The 22,850-nt window shown below is 35.5% G+C and overlaps 1 long non-coding RNA gene across 3 annotated transcripts in view; it reads left to right on the top strand.

Annotated features, from left to right (window-relative positions):
* Nucleotides 1-22,850, top strand: part of LOC110260243 (uncharacterized) — a 585,810-nt gene that overhangs the window by 506,637 nt on the left and 56,323 nt on the right. Inside the window, exons 6-7 of one of the 3 annotated variants that reach the window (XR_014843510.1) lie at nt 5,490-5,588; nt 5,852-6,013. This is a non-coding gene — a long non-coding RNA (uncharacterized LOC110260243). Of the gene's footprint in view, nt 1-5,489; nt 5,589-5,851; nt 6,014-9,696; nt 9,737-22,850 lie in introns of all 3 variants that reach the window. The other 2 variants (XR_014843511.1, XR_014843512.1) reach the window with 2 other exon arrangements.

Genomic DNA, 22,850 nt, shown 5'->3' with positions numbered 1-22,850 from the left:
GTTCCCGTTGTGGCGCAGTGGTTAACGAATCCGACTAAGAACCATAAGGTTGCGGGTTCGGTCCCTGGCCTTGCTAAGTGGGTCAAAGGATCTGGCGTTGCCGTGAGCTGTGGTGTAGGTTGCAGATGCGGCTTGGATCCCACATTGCTGTGGCTCTGGCATAGGCTGATGGCTACAGCTCCAATTAGACCCCTAGCCTGGGAACCTCCATATACCGCAGGAGTGGCCCAAGAAATGGCAAAAAGACAAAAAAAAAAAAAATAGCATGAATAAGGTGAAGAAAACAAAGCTGAAGTAAAAATAACAAAGATATTTTTAAAGAGAAAGTGATACATACAAAAGATATGCAAGGAAATGCAAAGGAGATAAAACATAACTTTAACTGGTGTCACAATAAAACTAAAACTCTGAGCCACAGATAGATAGATAGATAGATGATAGATAGATGGTAGATAGATAGATAGATAGATAGATAGATAGATAGATAGATAGGCAGGCATGTATTTCTTCAGGGTCTGGTAACTGCTCTCTCTCTCTTTCCCTTTAGCCTTAGCATCCACATGGTTTAGTGTTAGTTCCCTGGATACCCCTGGTACCCTTTGTGGTTTCCTTAAATATTACCTTCTTATTTAAATAGAAATTTTATTCAACTCTTCTTGAAATCTTCCTGCATGATGCATCTTCCATATTTGTGTCTCTAGCTATAGCCACTCTCATAAACCAGTGTCTTAGATTTGTATACAAAACACTCACTTGTTATTTCCTCTAAGAAGTCATTTTGAAAACACCTCAAAACTGGACATGCAAAAAACTGAACTTCTGAATTTCCACCAAATATTACTTCTGCCAGAGCCTTCCCCATATTAATTAATGGCAACTCATCTTGGAGTTGCTTAAGCCATTCATTGCATGTTATAATCCAACAATTCATTTACTAGATGCATACCTCTGAGAAAGTTTTGCACATGTGTCCCAGGATGCATGCAAAAGCATATTTATAGCATATCTATAATTCTTGCAAATAAAAAAACCATCCAAATCTCATTAAGAGTAGACTGGATAAACAATTGTTATGTATATGGAATAGTATACAGGACTAAAAAATGAGTGAAGACAGTGTGAAGACTCATAAATGGATGTCTCAAACCTAAAATTAGGTTAAAAGAACAAGACCAAGGAAAATTGAAATATTGCTTTAAAACAATGAAAATTAAAATTTCAAATCTAGATGATAAAACTTTAAAGGGCAAAGAAATTACTCTAACAAAAGTCATGATCTGTTCTCTCTGGTCAGAGAAAAAGGAAAGCAATTAAGAAATGGGACACAGGGTTTGGAAGATAATGGCATTTTTTTTCTTAAGATTGATGAGTGTATTCATGTTCTTTTACTATCATTTAAATGTACCTATATACTATTTGATCCCTTGCATAAATAATGTTTCATAATAAAAAGGTTATACAATAAAAAAGCATATATTATTGAAGTTATCTAATAGATTGTTCCACAGAACAGTTGGATTCTATTTGTTAAAAATATATGAAAATATATTTTATAAAGATTCTAAGTCTTATTGGAGAGATATAATTTGAGAAATTATAAAAGAAAAATATTGAAAATAAGTTTATTGAAAATAAAATTAGAGAGTATTAACTATTCTAAATTGTAATAATTAAAGACCCTCTGGTTTAGCCCTAGAATGTGCAAATAAAAGCAACTGGAAAAGAATAGATAAGACAGGAGTTCCTGTCGTGGCTCAGTGGTTAGCGAATCTGGACTAGGAACCATGAGGTTTCGGGTTTGATCCCTGGCCTTGCTCAGTGGGTTAAGGATCTGGCGTTGCCATGAGCTGTGGTGTAGGTCACAGACGCAGCTCGGATCCCTGTTGCTGTAGCTCTGGCATAGGCCAGCGGCTATAGCTCCAAATGAAACCCCTAGCCTGGGAACTTCCATATGCCGTGGGTGTAACCCTAGAAAAGGTAAAAAGACAAAAAAAAAAAAAAAAAAAAAAAAAAAAAAGGCAAGACAGAAATAGATCTTTTGGCTCATGAATTGTTAATAGCTGATAAAGAGGCAAGAGAAACTGATGGGAAACTTGAATTATTTTGAAAGAACTGATTCAAAACATAGTTTAAAAATGTCCATATAACATACCAGAAAAAAATTCTAGGTGCATATTTAAAGTTAAATTGTGTTTCAAAGGCAAGAAAATAAAAGATGAAATCTTATGTAAAGCACTGTCATATTGTACATTAAGATGACAAATATTGTGAAGATTTTAATACATGAAAATTTTATTTTTTTATTTTTATTTTTTTATTTTTTTGCTTTTTAGTGCCACACCCACAGCACATGGAGGTTCCCAGGCTAGGGGTTGAATCAGAGCTACAGCTGCTGGCCTACACCAAAGCCACAACAATGTAGGATCTGAGCCTCGTCTGCTATCTACACCACAGCTCATGGCAACACCAGATCTTTAACCCACTGAGCAAGGCCAGGGATCAAACGCACAACCTCATGGTCACTAGTCGGATTTGTTTCTACTGTGCCAGCCACAACTGGAGCTCCTAACACATGAAAATTTTTAAATTTTCAAACATTTTAAGCTTTCCTGTGTGAATTAATAGAAATATAAAAGAAAATAGTCTTGGAAATTACTGGACAAATATTTTATATTTATATAGAAATTCCCTTCAGTGTCTATATTCTTAATATCAAGAGATTTTAATGTGGAAACCCAAGGAAACAGCAATATATGCACAATGTAGTCAATACAACAGTTGTAAGAACAGAAGCAAAGCCCATGTCAGATGCACAAAGATTAGAGATCAAGCATATGAAAAGATGTTCAGTCTCATCAATTTTTTTGCTACCTAAAGAAATTGAAATTAGGATATAAATAAGATGTAATGATAATAATCAGTGTGGCAAAAGTATCATGAAGTTGGCACTTAAATAGTACATTTTGGAGTTATTTAGTAATATTGTATTAAGTTTGATAAACATATTTCTAACCAGTGACCAATTAATAACTTGTCTGGGAATCTACCCTAAAGAAATAGTCATCCAAAGTGTAGGAAAAATCTTTAAGGATAAAGATATCAATAGCTACACTATTAATAATGACATTATATTAGAATTTATCTGGATATCAAATAATGAGAAGGTAAAGTACATTTTCTTGATATTATTCCAGAAACAAAACTACGATTAAAACACTATGTAAGAACTATGAAAAGTATTTATGATGCGATGTTAAGTGATTAAAGACCAGATGTGAAATTATACATATGATGATATAGATGCATCAGACAAATTACTGTAAGGAAATATACTAACCTACTAATAATAATACATGAAGATAGTGCTCTTCTGGGCTTCTCCATTTTTCAGTAATTTCTCTCCTAGGGATGTGACCTTCTTATTTAAAATATGTAAATATAAAAGTATTACCAACATCTATAATCCATTATCCAGGTCTCTATATGCTATATGGATGCATCTGCGTGAGGAGAATGCTGCATAGGATATTTTCCTGCAAGTATAAGTAATACATCTCATTGAGATATTCATGTTTTCTGAATAACTTTGAACTGACAAATATAAAAACACTTAAAAAATATGGATTGCCTGATGATAACCCACTTGAACATATCCTCTGAATCTTAGCCTGTCAAGTAATCACTGCTTAATGATCATCGAAAAGGCATCTTCCAAGCACCTGTGAGAAGCAGGACTCCACACTAAATGTCCCAGAAAGACAATACTGTAGCAGCATATATGAATTGCGATAGAAATGAAGAAAATCATCTATGAGGAAGCACTGAGGAGTGATGGAAATCTTTTGAGTATGGGTGTTCTCCTCAGTGAGAAGAGACTCTGGTCTGTATTTCTGAAACATTAACTTGTAAATGATTTATTTCCACAAAGAAGTGAGAGTAAGGAGGAGACAAGAACCACAGTAAAATGATTCTGAGCATCGTAACACGTGTTACTAAGATGAGCAGCCAACTCTACGTCAGTTATTATAGCGTCACCCTCCATTTGTGTCACTGACAAGGCCACCATCCACACACCAATAGAAGTGAGGGTCACTCCAGAATGTGTATCATTAATTATCTTTGCACCATCTTAAGTGGGAAAATATTTCAAGGTTAGAAAGAATTCAGAGCTTTAATATGCAAAAATATGTTTACGTCATCTCAAAACGAAAAGGGGAGTTCTCATTGTGGCTCAGTTGAAATGGACCTGACATATATCCATGAGGATGCAGGTTCAATCCCTGGCCTACCCTCCGTGGCTTAAGGATTGGGCGTTGCCATGAGCTGTGGTGTAGGTTGCAGATGTGTCTTGGATCTGGTGTTGCTGGGGCTGTGGTGTTGTGTAGGCTGGAGGCCCCTAGCCTGGGAACCTCCATATGCGGTGCTTGTGGCCCCAAAAAGACAAAAAAGAGAAAGAAAAAGAAAAGCTTCTTGCTGGCTGCATTCGATGTTTGCTTTAACATTTTAAACTAGTAAGTTGAATTCAATACAAATCAGATTCATCTTGTACCTCACCAACACGTTCTCATTTAAAAAAATACATGTAAAGCTAGCATTATGAGAACATCTCTGAGCTTTTCCCTTTTTAGTGTTATTTCATAGGCATTTTCAAAATGTATATAATACCTTGTTTATTGTTTTTGCATTCATACAATACTCCCAGGTGTTCATATGATCTAAATCCAGTTCCCCTCTGCTTTTATAAAAATGATCATTCATGAGGAATAATTTATGAAACAACTACAGTATATGCACCAGGCATACAGTATTAATTAAATAGACAAAGTCCCTGCCCTCATGGAATTCACATTTCAGCTGGTGAAGGAGAAAATGTCAAAGTACACTGAAACCTGTCAGCAATAAGTGCTATGAAGAAAAATAAACAGTTTTCAGGGATGGAGAGAAAGACAGACTAGCTGGGGAAGAACTCTCTGAATTTGTTACCTATCTTCCTAAGTTGGTCCCCAACAAGGGTCCTTCTGCCCCATGCCATTCAGCCAACAGAACAAGCTGAGTCTGGGTCAGAAGCCAAGGAAAGCTTTCTTCTGTTAGAGAATAGAGAAGGGGGAGTTCACGGTCTAGAGTTCATGCTGTCCCTAACAGGCTGTCAGTCAGGGGAGCTGCTTTATGGGGAGCTCATCAGGGAGAGGAGGGAGAGTTCTCCGGGTCTGACTCAGGCACCAAATCACAGTGCCAGGCGCAGCATCTCTGCGCATGGCTGGCCACCACTGTCTTGGATTGCCGTGTGGGGTTGCGGCGCTTCTGCACAGGGCCAGCCAACCTGAGGTGTTGCTGCGGCCATTTTGCCTGAGCAACTGCTCTGAAGCTCTGGGTGGGAGGGTCCTGCAAGCTACACCCTAGGAGCAAGTGACAGCAGACTCAGCATAAGGGAAAAGAAAGAAAAAGGTTAGACTTTATTTTATTACCCATATTCTTTTTTAATTTTCCAGGAGTTTGTGAATGGGCTTTCTCGATGACAGTTGGTGACATTTGAGGAGAGCTCCAAATGATGTCGTGTGAGGGAAGAATCTCGGCAAAAGAAGTAGCAGGTACAAGAATACTGAGTTGAGAAGCAGACCAGGTTGTCTCTCACAGAGCAATGGGAGACTAGAAAGAGAAGATAGAGAGTATGTGAGGGGGGTTATATAGATATTATTACATTTAAAATTTTTCGTATGAGATCATTATTCACTACATAGAAAAACACCACCCAACAAACAAAAACTCTAGTTCCTGTGGAATTTTTTTTTTGGGGGGTGCGGGTAGAGGGAGGCAACTAACATATAAATAATGGCTGTTTCATTCTTACCAGGCTCCAACAATCATCCCCAGAAAGGCTTAGGACACATGGCATGGTGCACACAGTTTGCATGCCCAGGACTATATGATTTTGCTGGACAAGGAGGAAAAAAAATTGTGCCCTGCTGTATCATCTGATATTTTTGAAGTGAGGACATTTCCATAGCAGTTGGAGGTACCAAGGCACTTATGTTAGAAAAGTCAGACACGTATTTCTAAGTCAGGATTTATTTAACTGTTATTTTCATCAGAGCTACAGCCAGTCATTCACCAGAGATTTGAACCCTGCCAAACAAGCCCCTCCAGGCATTCTTGGAAAGGCTTGCATACCCCTTCCATGCCTGGTAGGCTCAGGATGAAGCATGTGCCTGGGAGCTGCCAGTAATTATACACTTGATTCAGTTCTTTTATGTGAAAGTGAGACTATTCAGGGGAAAAGAAGCAGATTTTTTAATATCTTGTTTCTCTAATTTGGTGGGGGGAAGAGGCAGGTCTGTATTTGATTTGCTGACTTCCATTTAAGCCAAGTGTTAGATAGCTCCAAAAGCACAAAAAGTAAGAGAAAATTTTCATGTTATGTATGTTTGGAGACTTTATAAAATATGTGTAGTTTTATAGCTCTGGTTTATGAATCTGCTATAAAAAGTGGGACATGGGTTATTTGGCGTATAGTATCTTGCATCAGTCTTTACTGATGATTATTTTTTCTTTAACTTGTTGAGACATTAAAGGAACACTATCTACTTTTAAGTTATTTAAAACTCCTTGGGATATAGCATAATAAGTGTATCATAAAATATATTATGAAAACTGTCCATATTTCTCCATCATGAGAAAGTAACTCAAGTTCAGTCCAGCTGATTTAGCAAACTTAAAATTGAAAACCACCTTTGCATTTTTATAGTCTGATATTAGTAGCCTTTGGAGCCAGTACAACCTGCTGTGAAGCTTGAGACTTACTTAAAAATTATGCCATAAGTCACATCAGTGATGTAGAAAATTTACTTCTGGATAGAAAATTTTATCAAAAATTAAAATGACAACAAATCAGAATATTGCATAAATTATATTTTTGCACAAATATAATTTTGTTTGCAATAAAAATTAATGTTTCAAAGACCATACATTCCTTAATTTTGTACACATTTGCTTCACTCTTTGCTTCTCTGCCATTATTTCATAAACCTATTTATAATCCAAACAATTTATTGCATACAAATATAAAATGTCCATGAACACAGGAGAAACCCCAAAAAGCCTACAATCATGGTGAATTAGAAACTACTTCAAGGAAGCGTGAACTCTGAAGAGATGGGAACTATTATACTTCATATTGTTTCCCTAATAAGCTTAAATCATCCTAAAACTTTATCCATTTTATCCTCATAGATTCCTTGAGAAGGTCTGGGAAAAGGCATTATTATCTCTATTTGAGTTAGAAGGAAATTCAATGTGACATTTACTGGTATTTTATTTTAAATTTACTACTGTTATTAGTAGAGGTTGAAATGAATTTGATATATTTCAAAATGAAAAGCATTACAATCCATGAAGAATATTTTTACATTAGAGATAAAAATAAAACAAGGAGTTAAAATGTAAAAACTCAATGGAAAAAGCTACTTGAAAGAGGTGAGCTTATTAATTTTTTCTTCCCATGTGCTTGGTCTATCTTAGACTGTCTTTTATTTAAATTCAACCTGCTTTCTTGTCTTTAAGAAAAGACCTTCAGGCTCCCTTCTTATAAAAGGTTTCAGAGAAGTTTTAAGGAGGGATTTGAGAGAGGAGATGATTTTGAATAATGGGCATGAAATAGGAGAGTGTTTTTAGAGTTAAGTATAGTGTGCAAATTTTCAATCTTAAAAGTGGGAATAGGAAACTATATACTATATGTTTGAACCCTTTCTAACAAGGATAATAGTTTTAAATTTTTAATATGATTTTCCTTTTTCTTCCTGGGTATGTGACCTTCACTCTTTTGGCCTAAGGCATCCATCTCTCAGGGTTTATATGTGAGGAAAATAGGGATAGAGAGGTGTATCCAGGTTTTGAAAGCCAAAATAGAATTAAGCAGTAAAACAGGCTGTCATCTTGAAAGACAATTTTCCAGATTTATTTATTTCCCACTTTATCTAACAACAAAGCCTCCATGACCCATGCTCCTAGAATTCTCCCACAGTAGAGGAGATATTGCCGGCCACAATTAAGGCTTAGTTGAAATATGAGAAAAGAAGGATAAGAAATGAAAAGCCTATCTTTTCCAATTTTGGAGATTAGTAGGAAGTAGAAAGAAGAGAGAAATAGAAATGCAAGGGAGCACAATTAAGGTTCACTGATACTTTTCTTCTCTGGGCTATAAGAAAGTAAGAGTCATGATTAAGATAGAAAGGAATCCCATAGTCCACTTGAAAATCTGACAGGAAGTCTCTTGGAAGACTATCTTAGACCAATTAAAGGTCAATTTGGCTGGTCAGCATGGTCAGTCAAAGAAAGACTCTGAAATGTTGCTTTTCTGAGCCATCCTTGCTTCCAGAATTAGCTCTGAGCATGGTTATAGAGCTTGCCAGAGAGGATCATGAGAGTGAGAAGGCAGCATCTTTATCCCCAAACTGAAGAGCTGGAATGAATGTGATCTCAGCCAAATTCTAGAGGTCAATTATTTCAGTAAGAACTGGTGGAATCTAAGCCAGCCAGGAAGACTACTGAACCCAAACAAGTACCAAAAGGCACATCATAAGTTCTAGCAGCACTTCTAGTTGCCTTATCAACCCAGACATCATCTTAGAGATGGAAGCAAGCATAGACATCTTCCTGGGAGACTAGGTGTTCTTATCCAAATGAAATGAGGAGTCTTATTTGAAAGGGCTGTTTAAATTACTGATTAGATTTTAGTTAATTTTCTTTCCCTTTAATCAGTAGAGAAGTGGATTTGAAGAAAAAGACCAGATTAGTTATAGAAAAATCAAAGGAATCACATTTCTCCTGAACATTTAAATTGTGCTATGTGTAGAACAGGAACAGGACACATGTTAGATTCATGTTCAAATATACATCTAAATAAATTTATATTTCATAATTAATTAATGATATTAATTTTTCCATTTGTTTCCAACTCTTCAATATTAAACTATTTGATTTATTTTTCATAACATTACATTTAAATAAAGAATGAATGTCTCAAAGAAAAATGTCTATTGCTCTTTTCCCAAGATATAATATAGGCCTGTCATATTTAAGGTGATCAATAAGTATCTGAGTAAAGAAGGCAATCAAGTACCTAATAAGATCTTCATTCATAATAAGAATACTGGAGGAACACATATTATCTACTGACGATCTGTAGCTCCACAATTTTAATTTACTTCAATTCAGTGTGTATCCATCAATTGCTGAAAGGATGAAAAAGAAGTTTGAGCTATGATTCCTGCTATTTAAGAGCTACAGTCTCATCAGTAAGTTAAGATTCATAGTCTGAACAATATAAAGGCCAAGATTATAATACTGTTTTGAGGGTGATTAGATTCTGAGAATAGAGAACTGAAGGCTTTAGTTGATAAAAAACTATATTGGAAGGATCTGGCGAATGATAACCATGGTAAAGATTTCTTTAACTTTGGTTTAAAAAAAATAATTAAAAGCCAAATATGAAAGACCTAGAATTATGGACGTGGAATTTTATCCTTAATTGTTCAGGAAATAGAAAATGGGTTCTTTCTATTTAATTTTTTTCTTTTTTTAAAAAATTGAAGCACAGTCAATTTATAATGTTACATTAGTTTCAGGTGTACAGCAGAGTGATTCAGTTATACATTCAATTATACATACAAGTCTATTTTCTTCAATTCTTTTCCCTTATAGGTTTTTACAAAACATTGAGTATGGTTCCCTGTGCTATACAGTAGGTCCTTGTTGGTTATCTGTTTTATAAATAGTAGTGTGTATCTGTTCATTCCAAACTCCTAATTTATCACTTGTCTCCTTTCCCCTTTGGTAACCATAAGTTTGTTTGCTATGTGTCTGGGTCTATTTCTGTCTTGTGTATAAGTTCATCCGTATCTTTTTTTTTTTTTTTTTTTTTTTTTTAGATTTCACGCATAAGCTATATCATGTGATGTTTGTCTTTTTTCTGTATGGCTTACTTTGCTTAGAATGATAATCTCCCAGTCCATCCATGCTGCTGCAAATCACATTATTTAATTCTTTTTTTATGTCCGAATAATATCCCAAATATAAATATACCACGTTAATCCATTCGTCTGTTGATGGACAGTTAGGTTGCTTCTATGTCTTGCTTGTTGTAAATACTGCTGCAGTGATTATTGGGGTACATGTATCTTTTTTTTTTTTTCTTTTTATCGCTGCACATGCTGGCCCACACCACAGTCACAGCAACACCAGATCTGAGCCAGGTCTGTGACCTACACCACAGCTTACAGCAATGCTGGATCCTTTAATCCACTGAAGGAGGCCAGGGATAGGACCCAATTCCTCATGGATACTAGTCAGATTCTTAACCCCCTGAGCCACAACAGGAACTCTCTGTATCTTTTTGAATTATGGTTTTATCTGGATATATACCCTGGAGTGGGACTGCAAGATCATGTGGTATTTCTATTTTCAGTTTTTTAAGGAACTTTCATACTGTTCTCCACAGTGGTTGTACCAATATACCTTCCCACCAACAGTGTAGACTTTTTTCCACACCCCCTCCAGCACTTATTGTTTGTAGACTTTTTGATGATGGCCATTCTGACTGTTGTGACGTGATACTCTACTGTAGTTTTGATTTGCATCTCTCTCATAATTAACAATGTCGACCATTTGTTCATGTGCCTTTTGACTATCTGTATGTCTTCTTCAGAGAAATTCCTATTTAGATCTATTCATTTTTTATTGGGTTGTGGTTTTTTTTCATATTGAGCTGTATGAGCTATTTATTTATTGTGGAGTTTAATCCTTTGTCAATTGCATCATTTACAAATATTTTCTCCCATTCTGTTGGTTCTTTTTTCATTTTGTTTATGGTTTTCTTTGCGATGCAAAAGCTTTAGAAAATACGTTCTTGAACTTGGTATACAAGTGATGAAACCCTGGTGGCAAGGGTCACGTGATTCCCTTTATGGGCAAGGAAAAGCAAGTGAAGGTATTCTGAGGACAACAAAGGAAGGCATTAACTCTTCCTGATAAGATGATCAAGCATAGCAGCACCATTCTCTGTTTTCTTCCACCCTTGAATACAGGTAGGACTTCTGAAACTAAAGTAGTATTTTTGGTGACCATGAGACAATAAACCAACATACCATAAGATAGTGAGTTATGATAAAAAGATTATGAATATTAGATGACATTTTTTAATGACTTCACCACCAGCAACCTCTGAACTTATTATATGAATAAAGTATGCCTACATATTTCAGTATCATTAACTCAGACTTCCTGTTACTTACAATCAAAACTGCTTCTGAGTAGTATAAGAATAAGCAGAAGTGGAATATAGAGATCCTGGTATACTTCACTTACTAAGTAACATGGGTTTTATAATGAAGAATGTGAGAATTTAAGGATTTAAAATAGGAAAGTGACTTAGAGTTCCATTTTAGAAAAGTAATACTGGAAGCATTGTGAAGTATGAGCATTAGAAAATGGCAAAACCAGAGTTCCTGCTGTGGAGCAGTGGGTTAAGGATCTGACTGTAGCAGCTTGAGTCACTGAGGAGGTACAGCTTTGATCCCTGGCCCAGTTCAGTGGGTTAAAGGATCTGATGTTACCATAGCTGTGGTGTAGGTTGCAGCTGTGGCTTGGATTCAGTTCTCAGCCTGGGGACTTCCATATGCTGTGGGTAGAGCCATAAAATTATTTTTTAAAAAAAGAAAAAAAATGGTAGGACCAAATGAAGGAAGAATGAGATCCTGCTGTGTAGCACTGAGAACTATGTCTAGTCTCTTATAATGGAGCATGATAACGGGAGAAAAAAGAAGGCATAAATGTATGTGTAACTGGGTCACCATGCTGTACACTAGAAAAAAAAATTGTGCTGGGGAAATAACAATAAAAAATTGATAAATAAAAAAATAAACTGTAGAAGGAGCTGATGGCTTAAATGAACAGAGTAATTTCAGAAATAAAGAGGTAAGTTCCCAAATATATTAAGGGACTTGTATCAACAGAATTTGATGGTAAGAGAGAAATGAGTCTTGTGTTGTTTCCAAGATATTTGGAAGAAGTGATGGCACGAACAGTAGAATTAGAATGAGGAATATAGCAGAAAGAGCAATATGGAGGTTGATAAATTCACATTGGAGATTTCGAGTTCAAGATGCTTAAGTAACATCAAAATGGCTTATGGGTTTATAGTTTGAGAGACATCTGATCTAGAGAGATAGAATTGCAAACAATCAGCAGAGGTGACAAGCAAGTAGAACATGGACTATAGAGAGCAAGAAAAGTATATAATATATCATCCTGGGAAACACCAATATTTAAGGGAAAAAAAGAAAAGGGATATCTTTGAAGGAGACAAAGAAAGAATGGGCCAAAGAGGGCAGAGAAAAACCAGGAGAGAAGGGGATCACGAATGCCAAGGGAAAAGAGACCATGGTCAGTGGGTCAAATTCTGCTGTTAAGTAAGTGTTAAATGTTAAGTAAGATAAGAAGGGAGAGTTGGATTTAGCAACTCAGAGATTATAGGTGACCTTGGTGGCAACAGCTTCAGTAGAGTGCTGGGAGGCAGAAAACAGACTGTGGTGAGTTAAGGAGTTAACTTAAAATGAGAAAAGTGCAACACTGAAAGCAAACCATTCTCTTAAAGGGCTTGACAGAAAGGGGAAGAAAAGAGAAAAATACAAGGAGCCAGACACAAAATTTAGGAAGAAGTTCCTGCAAATGCACTGAGTGTAGGGAAAAAGCTATTAGAGAGGGGGAAAATGAAAAATACCAGAAATAGAGGATAATTGATAGAATGAAGCTCTTAAGAGGACAGGAAAGGGTAGGATCTAGTATCACTAGAGATTCCCTCCAAGAAGAGGGGAGGCTTGCCTTTCCTACTGTGTTGGTTGAAGAAACAAGTAAAGAATGGATGCCTATTATTTTTTTTTTTTTGGTTGTGATCTGACTTTATTTGAAGGGCTTTATTTGATGCACAGATAAACTTAATGAGTTTATTGGATGGAGAGAAGGCAGTTTCTACTCATCTCAAAACTGAGATGTTGAATGACAAAGACTCTACAGTTACAGGGATTTTGAGCATTTAAACTGTTCCCTTCACAGTAGTTCTTCTGGCACCATTTTGTATTCCCACCAGCAATAGATGTTTGATCTAGTTTCTTCATATCATTGCTGTCATTTGGTGGTGTCATTATACTTTATTATACATTCTTAAGTGGATGGCATTAATTCACTATGGCCTTAATTTGCATTTATGTAATGGTTAAGGGATTGAATATCTTTTCCTATGCTTATTTGCATCATCAAATGTTTGTTCATGTAGTTTGATAATTTTCTAATGTTTGTTTTTTAAATATTGAATTCTTAGAATTTTTTATATTTTAGAAAAAGATCTTTGCTGGATATAAGGTTTGCAAATATTTCCTCCAAATCTGTAATGTCCTTTCATCCTCTTAGCAGGGTTTTCACAAGGCAAACTTTTAAATTTTGAAGAGATCAAGAATTCCTATTGTGGCACAGTGGAAACGAATCCAACTAGGAACCATGAAGTTGCAGGTTTGATCCCTGGCCTCGCTCAGTGGGTTAAGGATGTTGCTGTGGCTCCAATTCGACCCCTAGCCTAGGAACCTCTATATGCTGCATGGCCCTAAAAAGCAAAAATAAAAATTGAAGATATCCAATTTAAGTCTTACTTTTAGAGTGACTGCTTTTGACATCAAGTCTGGTAAGATTTCATTGCCTATACCTGGATTCCAAACATTTTCTCCTGTTTGTTTTCTAAAAGTGTGGTTTTATAGTATGGCCATGATTCATTTTGAGTTTATTTTCTAAGGTATGAAACTTAGGTTAAGGATCATTTTTTTTTCCTCTCTTTTCATACGCAATTATTTTAGTAACATTTGGTGTAAAGGCTGCCCTTCCTCCACTGAATTTCTTCTTTTGCCTCTTTGTCAAACCTCCTTTGGGTATGTTTGTGTGCGTGTACGTAGGGTTTTCTGCTGTTCTGCTCCATTGCATAGATCTGTATGTCTTTCCCTCCCAATACCATATTGTCTTGATTGCTATGGTTAGGTAATAGTAAACCATTCTCTTAAAGGGCTTGACAGAAAGGGGAAGAAAAGAGAAAAATACATGGAGCAGGGCACAAAATTTAGGAAGTTTCAGCAAATGCATTGATTGTAGGGAAATTCTGCTAGGCCTTAATATTGAATAAAATGATTCAATTTTAAAGATTTCCACTTCTTTTCTTTTTTTCTTTTTGCCTTTTATTTTTTAAGGCTGTACATGGTACATAGCCACAGCAGCTTGGGATCTGAGCTGTGTCTGTGACCCGCACCACAGCTCACAGCGAAGCCAGATCCTTAACCCACTGAGCGAGGCCAGGGATCCAACCCACGTCCTCATGGATGTTACGTTCGTTAACTGCTGAGCCACAACGGGAACTCCTCCTCTTCTTTTCAAGATTATTTTAGTTATTCTAGGATTGTGCCTTTCTATATACATTTTAGAATAAGCTAATTTATATCTACAAATTATTAGTGGGTTTTTGACAGAAATTGCATTGAACCTATGGGGAAGATTCACATCTTTACTATTTGAGTCTTCCAACCCATGAACATAGCATGTATGTATTTGTTATTTACGTCATCTTTTTTTTTTTCCCCCAGTATTTTTATAATTTTCAGCATACAGATTCTGTATATATTCTGTTAAATTTATGCATAAACATTTCATTTGGGGGAAATTTCTATAAATGACATTGTGCTTTTTAATTTGGGTTTTCACATGTAGGTTTTTGGTATGTAGAAATGTGATTGATACTTGTTTGTGCTGGCCTTGCCTCTTGCAACCTTGCTGAAGTCATTTATTCTATTTTTGTTCTTTTGTTTCTTTGGGATTTTCTAAGTAGACAGGTCATCTGCAAATAGAGATTGTACTATTCCTTTCTTTCCAATTTGTCTGCCATTTTTCTCCTTTTCTTGCCTTATTGTAGTCACTAGAACTTCCAGTACATTATTGAATAAGAGTAGTAACAGTGGGCATCCTTGCTTTGTTCCAAATCTAAGAGATAAAGCATTCAGTCTTCTACTACTAACTGTGTTAACTGTGTTTTATGTAGATGCTATTTATCATGTTGTGGAAGTTCCCATCTACTCCTAGCTTGCTGAGAGTTTTTCTCATGAATGGATGTTGAATTTTTGCCAAATACTTTTTCTCTGCCAATTGATATGATCATATGATTGATTTGCAAATGTTGAACTAGCCTTACATATTTGGAATAAATCCCACTCAGACATGATGAATACTTCTTTTCTACACATTGCCAGATATGATTTGCTAACATCTCACTGAGGATTTTTCTGTCGAAATTCATGAGAGATATTGGTCTGTAGGGTTTTTTTTTTGGTTTTTTTTTTTTTTGGTTTTTTTTTGCACTGTCTTTGTCTGGTTTTGGTGTCATGATATTACTAGCCTCATGAAATGAGAGTTTTCTCCTCTTCCATTTTCTGGAAAAGATCGCATAAAATTGGTGTCAGTTCTCCTTTAAATATTCAGTAAAATTCTCAAGTGAATCACCCAGGCCTGGAGATTTCCTTTTAAGCTATAAATATTACTTCTTTAATAGTTAAGAGGTCTGTTCAAGTTGTCTATTTCATCTTAGTTGAATTTTGGTAGTGAGTGGTTTTTATGGAAATGATTCATTTCTTCTCAGTTGTCAGACCTATGAAGTATAAATTTGTTTGTAGTATTCCATTGTTCTTCTAATGGCTTCAGGGCCTCTAACCACCTCTTTCATTCCTCATATCAGTAATTTGTGTCTTTTCTCTGTCTTTGTTATTCTTCCTAAATCTTTATCAATTTTATTGATTTTTCCCTAAAAAACAGTTTTTGTGCAGTTGACTTTCTCTATTTTTTTCCTGTTTTAATTCTACTGATGTTTGTTCTTACCTTTTTAAAAATGTGTATTTATTGAGGTCATATTGATTTATAACACTATATGTTTCACATGTAAAACTTTTTACTTCTACTCCTGTATATACTGCAGCCATTAAAATTTTAGTTTCTACCCATCACTATATAGTTGAAACTCTTTACTCATTTTCCTTCTAACACTCCTATCTTTTCCCCTCTGGTAGCTACTCTGTTCTCTGTATTTACTTGTTTTTGTTTGGTTTTATTTGTTTCTTTTTTTAGCTTCCTCTGAGACTTTTTTTGAGCCATAGATTATTTAGAGGTCTGTTGTTAAATTTCTTAATATTGAAAGGGTTTTTTTGTTTGTTTGTTTGTTTGTTTTTTGTCCTTCTGTTATTGATTTCTAGTTTGATCCAAAGAACATACCCTATAAGATTCTAATTCTCTTAAGTTTTTGAGGGTTATCTTATGTCTCAAAATTTGGTTTATCTTAGTGAATATTCCTCTGTACTTGGAAAAAAAAAGCTGTGTATTCTGCTGCTAGAGACAGTGTTTTCTATATGCTTACAAATTAGGTACTGTTATTGATTATGTTGCTCAGTTCTTTTTTATCCTTGCTGATATTTTCTCTAGTAAATCTATCAGTTGCTGAGTGGGGTATTGTAGTCTCCAAATACAAATGTGGATTTGCCTATTTCTCCTTCAGTTCTGTCATTTGTTTCATATGTCTTGAAACTTTTATTGTATGAATCATGTATATTTTGAATCATTATATCTTCTTTGTGCATTGATCCTTTTATCCTTATGTAATGTTCCTCTTTGTCTCTAATAATTTTTTTTGGCCCCGAAGACTCTTTAACTGATATTAGTATAATCACTCCTGATTTCTTCTTAGTTTTTACATGCTGTATTTATGTCAACCCTTTATTTTTAACCTACTTATATCATTATATTTATAGTGTCTTATAGATAGCATACTGCTGTATCATAGGCTATTTTTTAATCCACTCTGCAAATCTCTGGGATTTTTTAATTTGATATATATATATACATATATATATATGATAATTTTTGGTATGTTAGGACTTATGTCTGCCATTTTGTTATTCATTTCTGTTTACTGTTTCTTTGTTTTTACCCTATTGTGGGAAATTTGAGCATATTTTTAAGATTCTATCTCAATTTATTTATAATTTTTGAATGTATCACTTTCCATTATTTTCTTGGTAGTTGTTATTTCATAGTATATTGGAATTGATGTCTTGCCACTTTAAGTGAAGTATGATACCTTCTTTACATTTAGGTTCTTTATTCTACTCACTTTTAAAATTTAATTATTTCTTCTGCATGTGAGTACCACATCAGATGTTTTTTAAAATTTTTGCTTCAAACATCACACAATTTAAGAAACTTCCAAAAGTTGGATAGTCTCTTTACCTCTATTTTTATGTATTCTCATGTTCTGTTCCTTTTTGAGGTTCTAGACTTTTTGTTATCATTCTGTGTTTGTTTAGAGAACTTCCTTTAGCCATCCCTTAGGATAGTTTTTTTTTTTTAATTATCTGTTTTCCTTAAGTTTATTTTTCTTTCATTTCTGAAGAATATTTTTGCCACATATAGAATTTTGAGTTGTCAGTTCTTTCCTTCAATATTTCAAAAATGTTGTGACACTTCCTCTTTCTGGACTCCATGGTTTCAGATAGGAAATTGGTATTGTCCTATGAGTGCTGCATTGTTTCTCATTGGCTAATTTCATGATTTTCTTTGTTCTTAGTGTTCATAAATTTAGTTATAATGTGTATTGGCATGGATTTTTTGTGCTTATCATATTTGGGGTTTGCTCAGCTACTTATATCTGTAGGCCTGTACCTTTCACCAAATTTGGGAAATTCAGCCATTATTTCTTTGAATATTTTTCAAGCCCCCTCTATTTCTTCTGTTAGGATTCCAATTATACAAATGTTAGCTATTTTGCTGTTTTCATACAAGTCCCTGGAACTATTCGTTTTCATTGGATTTTTTCTTCTTCAGACTGGGTGAATTTATTGTTCTATCCTTAAGGTCAATGATTCTTTCCTGTGTCATCTCCATTCTGTTACTGTATCAAACCAGTGACCCATTGTTCTATTTTTTCTGTTATTATATTTTTCTATTCTATAATTTCATTTGGTCCTTTTTTGTAAGCTTCATTTCCTTACTAAGATTTTCTATTTTTTCACTTATTTAGAAAATTTATAATTGCTTGTTAAAGCATTTTTATTATACCTGTTTTATTTTATTTTTTTCTTCTTTTACTTTTTATTATTCAATGAATTTATCACATCTGTAGTTGTATAATGATCATCACAATCCAATTTCACAGGATTTCCATCCCACAACCCAAGCACATCCCCCCACCCCCCAAACTGTCTCCTCCGGAGACCAAAAGTTTTTCAATGTCTGTGAGTCAGCATCTGTTCTGCAAAGAAGTTCAGGCTGTCCTTTTTTCAGATTCCACATGTCAGTGAAAGCATTTGATGTTGGTATCTTATTGTATGGTTGACTTCACTTAGCATGATAATTTCTAGGTCCCTGTTTTAAAACCCTTAGATAATTACAACATCTGGGTAATCTTGATGTTGGCCTGTATTCTTGAAGTTTTTTTGTCTGGAGTATTGGAGGTAAATATTGGCAGATTTTGCAGCACCTTGTCCAGAATATATGGGAGGCAAAATGGAAACCCAGGACACACATCAACATGTCATTCCTCAATTCTCACATCAAGGTCCTTAGGCAGCTAGTTTTCTTTCTTCCTTTCAAGAGACTCTCATGTTTGTTTGTTGTGTTATCTCTAGGGCTTTTTACCAGAAAGAGTGGGGATATGGGAAAAATGGGGCTATTCCATTTTGTGCAACTATAAATCCTCAAGTTACTTTTTTATAAAATAAACACTCTTTCTAATAAAAAAAAAAGAATCAGTGGTGGAAATGACTTCTAAAGTAAACATTTTGAGAAGGCTGATTAAAAACACAGATATACGTTCAAAGTATAGTATTCTAAATCCAGGAAATAAAGTAGCATAGTGGAAGAAAATGTGCTTTAAGATCAAATAGGCTGTTAGAATGTTGTTTATGTTATGCTTTTTATACACACATGGTAAAAGACTACTCAATTTGACAGTGGCTATGAGGATGAAATCTGTGCCAGGAACATGCTGAGAGCTCATCAAATGTCATTTCCCATACTTTTACCGATAAATCTCAATTAATGTAGTTGTATAACACATAAAACTTATAAGGTTGAATAGATTTTATTCATGTATTTCTTCTTAAAAAAAACGAAGAATATGAAGTACAGAAGATTTATAACATACCTGAGGCCATTCAGCTAACTGGTGGTACAAGAATCTAGACTAGTGGTTATCAAATTGGGATTCACAGAGGGTCAGCAGCTACATCACCTGCTGAACTGGTTAAATATGTTTCTCAAGATTCCTCCCTAACCACTGAAACAGATCCTCTCAGGGTGGTGCTCAAAAGTTGGTTTTAATAAGCCTCCAGGTGATTCTGATGCCCATTAAAGTTTGATAACTACTGGTTAGGCACTGATCTATCTCCCAGGGTCTTTCTAATACACCTCATAGGGTGCTTCCTATTTTAACCTAGTGGATTCTCTCAGCTTATTTATGGCACTGATACTGATGTAAAGAATCCCTATTGCAATGTGTTCATAACACATCGAAGAGTCTTGCAGTTTGGAATTCATGTCTCTGCCTTCTGCGGGGGAAAAAAAAGCATTTCCTGGATTCCTTCTAAACTCCTTTCCCTGCCAATATAGCCAGTGCCATCAAGCATTACTCTCATGGGGGCAACACTAATTGTTTCTGCTGACCTTATTCAGAACATTGTAACCTATAGTTCAGCAGCCCTAATTCATTATATGTTTTACTCTGTTTTTATAACAATAAGTGGATGCCTTGGAGAAAATCCTGAGAATTTCAGACAAGAGCCCTTGGGTTCTTTCTTTTTAAGAATTCCTTCAGCTCATGGTCAGAACATTGTACCTCTCTCTGCACTTCTACTCCTGACTGAGAAAGTGACAGATTGTACATGGTAACACAATTGACAGATGTGATAGACTCAGCTTGGGAGACATCTCAGTGCTCTCATCCATCCCTCCCTTGGAGTAGACACTGTCCTCTTGAGATTGCCCCAATGACTATGACTAGCTCCTAGGAGATAACATCAATGACCTGGGGAAGGAGCCAGATGAAAAGTACATCTACACTTCTGTTGCTGAACTTTATCAGTAATTAGTGCTGAAATCTTTGTAAGCTGTTATGGCCACCCAAACTTTTCCTATGTTATCTGTTCTGAGTATGTAGTAAATTGATTGTTGTCAGTCTATACTTCTAAAAAAACACTGCATATACATAGTCCCCAAACTTATCAGTACTTACCTATTTTAGGATCAAGAGATCTATTTTGTGGATAGAATACTTGATGTCAACCTTAGACATACTCTAGTTAGCAACAGATATCGCTTTGTGTTCTGTCTCCACTAGGCAGTCAAAAATGGCAGTCTTGCAGATAACGAAAAGCTAGAATTAGGAGAGGCAGGAGTTATATAATGGAGGAGAGTTATATAATGCACCAAAGCAGCAACAAGTTGAAGGCCTTCCCCCACCTCTTCCTACACATCTCAAGTAGTTAAAGGGGCTGGTTTTGGAGGAACATTAATTCATATTATCCTGTGAGCTTACTTCACTTTGTGTGCAGTTCCCAACTCTTAACCTGACCTTGCTCATTAAGTGCTTTAGAAATCTGGGAATATTTCTTTGTAAATCTCTTACAGCAACCACTTAATATCTTAAAAAAAAAATATCCAGTAGTCTAGCATTGAAGTTCCAAATGATGAAAGCAGAAATCTTTTCAGAATTTATGTGAAATTTATAATGGGCACCAATGTAATGTCTTGCTATTTGCACTCTTAGAAAAATCAGCTGTTATCTTTAGGCATATGAAGACATTTCTTTAATGTATTCTTATTATTGTAGGTATTTGATAATTTCTACTTTTTTTGACCCCAAAACTTCTTATGCCTTTAGAATTAATCCCAGGAATATGAATTTGGTTTATGGAAAAACAACTTTTGTGCATTTGTCTGTGTGTATACCTATAGGCAGACTGTTACTTTTACCTTATTTCTGGGGGATTCTCTAGAATCTAGGTCCTTGAAATTACACAATTTATTTAAAATTATTTACTTTCTTCTCAGAAGTCACTGATTTGAGACAATGCAACTTTTCTACACCTCCTTTTCCTCAGAGTTCAATGAATATTCTGATTGATTTTATACTGCTCATCCTAAGAATCATCTCATCTCATTCATGAAATAAATAAATGGTACCTCTGGCTTAGAATTACCTCTTTATCCTCTTTTTTAAAAAACTCTTAAAGTCATCATTAAACTCAAAGTTGCCAGCTCTCAGTCTGAGAGATCCTAGATGTTACAGCTTCAGGATAGTAAGCAAAATGCAGCAGCTGTTGTCTGTATTAGGTCTCTATCCTGCAGGCATTATCTTACAGAAAGTAAATGGGGAGAACATCTAAGTTCTCTCTGCTCTATGCTACTAACAGAGCTAGAGCAGTATTTTATTTTATTTTATTATTTTTTAGAGCACACCCACGGCATATGGAAGTTCCCAGATTAGGGGTTGAATCGAAGTTGTAGCCGCTGTCCTACACCACAGCTCACGGCAATGCTGGATCCTTAGCCCACTGAATGAGGCCAGGGATTGAACCTGCGTCCTCATGCATGCTAGTCAGATTCGTTAACCACTGAGCCATGATGGGAACTCCTAGAGCAGTGTTTTAAATAGGTAGGAATTTATCCTCTTCAACATCACTGTTTGCTTGCCTCCTGTGTCTGACCACACAGCAATGTTAGTTTGTACCTCACCTATGTACCACTACTGCCTTTCCTTAAGAAACTCAAAAGTAAAGCTGGAATTAAATATTCAAGCTTCATAGAGCCAGCCATCCAATCCAGGCAACCAGATGGATCAGACACTTATTACTGAAAAATTTTAACAGTGTGGGCTTGAGACCACTGAGTTCCAAACCATTCTATGTCTGTCTTCTCACATCTGTTATGGACTAGATGTATGTATCCCACCAAAATTCATATGTTGAAACCCTACCCTCTGATGTAATGGTATTAGGAAGTGAGACTTTGGGGAAGTGATTGGGATTAGATGAGGTCATGAGAGTAGGACACCCATGAATGTAATTAGTGCCTTTATAAGAGTCAAGAAAGAGATTGCTTGCTTCTTTCTGTTCTTTGCCATGTGAGGATACAGTGAGAAGTCATCAGTCTGCAACCAGAAGAGGGTTTTCATCAGAACTTGACCATGCTGGCACCTGATTTTGGACTTGCAGCCTCCAGAACTATGAGAAATTTCTGTTGTTTATTAGCTACCCAGCCTGTGATATTTTCGTTATTGTAGCCTGAGCTAAGACTTCTTCCTCCAGAAATCAAAACTAAGACAGCTTTCCATGAATCTATTTTGAAGGGATCCAAAATGTCTTTTACAGAGTCTGTCTTAGGGATTATATTTGACTGCATATAATAAGACATCTAAAAAACAGTAGTTTAAACAAGATGGGAGTTTATTTTTCTCTCACAGAACAGGAATCAAAAAGTAAACTGCCCAGAGCTGGTATTGTCCTGCTCAAGATGTCAAGGTCAAATTCTTTGAAGTTTCTTGGCCTTTCATTCTGGGCACTTAGGAGATGGCTGCAATCTTTCCGTACCCTGCCAGATGTTAAATTTTCAAGAATATGGAATAGGAACAACATTTTGGATATTCCCCACTGGTAAACTGTTTCTATTTGTACTTATTTGCTTTTAAGACCCAAGGAAGGGGACTGAGCACTGTCACCCCAAGAATGAAG

The sequence above is a fragment of the Sus scrofa genome, chromosome 4 (genome assembly GCF_054392235.1).
Source record: "Sus scrofa isolate SSC_HxYL_T2T_F1_AM1 chromosome 4, Sscrofa_HxYL_maternal_Yorkshire_Landrace_v2.0, whole genome shotgun sequence".
Taxonomy (NCBI): Eukaryota; Metazoa; Chordata; class Mammalia; order Artiodactyla; family Suidae; genus Sus; species Sus scrofa.
The sequence above is the reverse complement of the archived record's forward strand: the minus strand, read 5'-3'. Positions and strand labels throughout refer to the sequence as shown.